Here is a 4,503-nt window from a genome sequence, read left to right as displayed (position 1 = left end):
AAAAAGTTGGGATTTCCTATATCAAATAGATTTTTCAGCGGTGAATGCTTCTGCCACGCAAAAAGAAACCGCGACACCACTCGAGAATAAGACATAGTGGGATGTTTGTCATTGTTGTATCATTCCGGTACAGCTTCAATTAGCCATTTTTTCCCTTTACTGTTAGGAATTAATAATACACGACATTAATAACCTTGATTAGTTCCGACTAATAATAAACACAAGATGTTCTGCAGAAAGGAGAAAATCTGCAGGTGCTGGAAATTCAAAGCAACACACACACACACACACACACACAAACAATACAGGAGGAACTCAGCCGGTCAGGACTATGGAAGTAACTTGAAAGTTTCAATAGACAGTAGGTGCAGGAGTAGACCATTCGGCCCTTCTAGCCAGCACCGCCATTCACTGTGATCACGGCTGATCATACACGATCAGTACCCCGTTCCTGCCCTCTCCCCATATCCCTTGACCCCGCTATCTAGAAGAGCTCTATCTAACTCTCTCTTGCTGAAGGGTCTAGACCCGAAACGTCGTCTGTGAACTCTTTTCTATCGATGCTGCCTAGCCTGCTGAGTTCCTCCAGCACTTTGTGGGTGATGTTACGCAGCTGCTGGAAATCTTGACAAAGACACACGACAGTCCACGTGTTGGGCCGGGACTCTATCCGTCAAAGACGGGAAGCAATATTAGGCTATATATTTCATACATATTGCTAGAATGGAAAGTCCAGGGCCAGAGGGCACCGCTTAAGAATAGAAGAACGTCCCTTTAGAACAGAATCAAGAAATAATTTATTTAGCCAGAGGATGGTGAATCTGTGGAATACTGTAGAGGCCAAGTGATTTAAAACAGGTTAATAGGTTTTTCATTAGTCAGGGTGTCCAAGGTTATGGGGAGATGGCAGGAGATTGGGGTTGAGGGGGATAATAAATCAACCATGATGGAATGGCAGAACAGATTCAATGGGCAGAATGGCCTAATTCTGTTCCTACGACTTATGGTCTCATATAAATTTTACCGCGTTTAAAGGACATTACCATTATTTCTAACGTTGCACGCCAGTACTGACTATCGGTCATTCTTGTAATGGTGTATACTGTGTCGGGGTAGGGAGGGAAAACATCTGGGGAATTTTCAATAAAGTTGCTGGACAATGTCGATAGAAATTGAAGTTCTCGTCCCTTGTTTCTTTCAGAACGGGCCGGACTCACCGGGGAGGAGAGCGGACAGGGGGCAATACCTGTCCATTTCGAAAATGTGAGCACTGCGATCTCAATGCAAACATTCAAGAGAAAATACGTGTCACATATACAAGATGTATAACAGTGAAGAAGCTGAAATGGTGTGCTTGGAGGAGCCGGTGTTTTCTAAATGGGACTTGGGTGAAATGTCAGATATGACACAATTTCGCAAGAATGGAACGGCCTCCCGGGCAGAGTTGGTAGCCTTTGCCAACTTGTTTAAGTAACTGAGACAGCGAACCGCTCCGGCTAATCAATACTTCAGCGTGACGTATCAGAAAGGAATAAACTGTTTGCTTAAAATGGCCGAGCACATAAAGAGAGGGGGGATCGGATTTTTCGGTTTACAAACGGGAAGAAATGGGTTTAACACTCATCTCCCAGGCCCCTACGCAGCAAATTCCCGGCTGGATAGTAGGAATGAACCGCAATGAACTGAAAGTGTTCACAACTGAGACGGAACAGGAGAAGGAAACTCCGTCTGTTCAGGTGAGAGACTTTAAATATTGTTACAGCAAAGAGCAACATTATGGTCGGGACAGTGGGAAGTTCGCTTGAAGTAGTGTCGACTAGGATGGAAGTTTATTTCTTCAATACCAAGCGCAAACTTTGACTTGTCTGTTAGTTTTTTTTTACTTCAACATAATTAATTCTACATCATTACATTTACAATTAAATATTGCGGGTAGATCAGTTTCCATCTTTAAGGACACCCACCTCCTCGGATATATCCTCTTCTCATTGCTACCATCAGAGAGGAAGTACAAGAGCCTGAAGACAAACGCTCAACGTGTAAGGAACAGCTTCTTCCCTTCCATCATCAGTTTTCCGAACGGCCAAACACCAACCCATAAACTACCTCACCATTTCACTCTCTTTTACACAATGTATTTCATATCTTATGGGTGGCGGGATGAAGTCACGTCTTTTCTGAAGGAGGGATACGGCGCTCCTTCCCTCCCCTACCCCGCAGGACGCCCTCAGGCCAGGTCTAGCAACTGCCTAGTCCCCAATCAGGCTCACGTGATGCCACGGGAGCAGGTGGTTCACGGTCGAATAAGCAGCCGGTGCAGATCACAAGTCCTCATTATGTGACCACTGACGCCAGGCAGACAATCTCTGAAGAGTATTGATACTTGCAGGGGTCACCCGTCTTGTAAAGACACTGTCCAGAAGGCGGCAATGACAAACCACTTTTGTGGAAAAAATTGCCAAGAGCAACCATGTTCGTGGAAACACCATGATCACCCACCACATGGTACATCACGAAAAAACGATGTATTTCTTATTTTAACTTATAGTCTTTATGTATTGCTGCTGCAAAGCACCAGGTTTCACCATAGACGTCAGTGATATTACATCTGATTCTGATTCTAAATACCAAAACCATCATTAATCAGCTAGATGTCTGGTTGCAATCCAACTTTCAAACTTATATATTCAGTCTACTTCAAAGTATTTTTTTTTACAACCAATATAACCATATAACAATTACAGCACGGAAACTGGCCATCTCGGCTCTTCTAGTCCATGCTGAACGCTTACTCTCACCTAGTCCCACTGACCTGCACTCAGCCCAAAACCCTCCATTCCTTTCCTGTCCATATACCTATCCAATTTTACCTTAAATGACAAAATTGAACCTTCCTCTACCATTTCTATTAGAAGCTCATTCCACACAGCTACCACTGAGTAAAGAAGATCCCCCTCATGTTACCCCTAAACTTTTGCTCCAATGTGGATAATTGTCTCAGTAGTTTAGCTGAACTAAGGATTTTGTAATTAATGTGTAAATTGTTTAATTATTCAAATTTATTAAAACATAACTTTTCACCTAACACAATTTCATTTCACTTTCCCAGGATTGCTTTAATGAATGGAGGGGACACTCGGCCGCTGACAAGTTGTTTCACTTCTGCCGGAGCTCTGGAGTGTGACAATGGTGTTTGTGTACAGTGAAATCAAACGCCATTATCACACTAAATAGCTGGGGCAGAAATCGGCTACGATGCGACGTACCTGAGCAGGAAGTCTTCACAAACCCCTCGCGCAGTTCGAAGGGCTAAGGGAATTGCTCAGGGAACCAGATACGCTCTCAATATGAACCAGTACCCAACTAGTTTAGCAAATAGTTCTAAAGCCCAGCGGGTCTTTGGGCCTGAGATGGTTCAGATGATGTTGAGGAATAAGCAAGTAAAATTAAAGGAAATATATGGCAGAAGTAGTTTTGAAATTAGGATTAGGCAAGTCAATTTTATACACAGGAGGTACCTAATGAAGAGACCACTGAATAACATGCTCGTGGTCTGCCGCTGTAGCCCATCCACTTAACAGCTCAACGTGTTGTTTTCAGAGCTTCCCTGCACACCACTGTTGTAATGCGTGATTATTTGAGTTGCTGTCACCTTCCCATTAGCTTGATGCCGGTCAGACCATTCTCTTCTGACCTCTCTCATTAACCAAGCATTTTTGCCCACAAAACTGCCACTCACGGCATGTTTCTCTGCAAACTCTAGAGACCGTCGAGCATGAAGGTCCCAGGAGATCAGTAGTTTCTAAGATTCAAACCACCCTGTCTGGCACTGACGATCATTCCATCATCAAAGTAATCTCGATCACATTTCTTTCCCATCTGATCAACAACTAAACCCCTTGCCCATGCCTGCATGCATTTATGCATTGAGTTACTGCCGCATGATTGGCTGATTAGATATTGGCATTAACCAGCAGGTTTACAGGTGTTCTTAATAAAGTGGCCACTGAGCGTTATATCAGTTGAGATCCATTTTCTTGCGGGTATTTACAGGAAAATAAAGAAATACAATTGAATTTATTGCTTATTTATAATAATTATTTATTTATCTTTGTATTTGCCCGGTTTGTTGTCTTTTGCACACTGGCTGAATGCCAACATTCATTGATTCTACTATCGTTATTATTCAATAGATTTATTGACTATGCCCATAAGAAAATTTATCTTGGGATTGTATGTTGTGATATATATGTACTTTAATAATAAATTTACTTTGAACCTTGAATTTATGGAAAACTGTAACAAAGATTGACAAACAATGTGCAAACGCACATGACTAGATACCAGTACTTTACTAATTATTAGCTATGGAATATTAAGGCTGAGAAGAAGGTTTTACTGTGGGGACTCAAGTCTTTATCACAAACATGAGTTTCTGCAAATGCAGGAAACCTTACTGAGTAACACACAAAATTCTGGAGGAACACAACAAGTCAGGCAGCA

The 4,503-nt window shown here is 42.4% G+C and overlaps 1 long non-coding RNA gene across 1 annotated transcript; it reads left to right on the top strand.

Annotated features, from left to right (window-relative positions):
• Positions 1-465: 465 nt before the first annotated feature.
• Positions 466-4,285, top strand: LOC132405007 (uncharacterized). The gene is made up of 2 exons (XR_009515732.1): positions 466-1,736; positions 3,110-4,285. It is a non-coding gene; the product is annotated as an uncharacterized LOC132405007 (long non-coding RNA).
• Positions 4,286-4,503: the final 218 nt, after the last annotated feature.

This window comes from Hypanus sabinus, chromosome 14 (assembly GCF_030144855.1).
Source record: "Hypanus sabinus isolate sHypSab1 chromosome 14, sHypSab1.hap1, whole genome shotgun sequence".
Lineage (NCBI taxonomy): Eukaryota > Metazoa > Chordata > Chondrichthyes > Myliobatiformes > Dasyatidae > Hypanus > Hypanus sabinus.
This window is presented reverse-complemented; position numbering and strand designations above follow the sequence as displayed.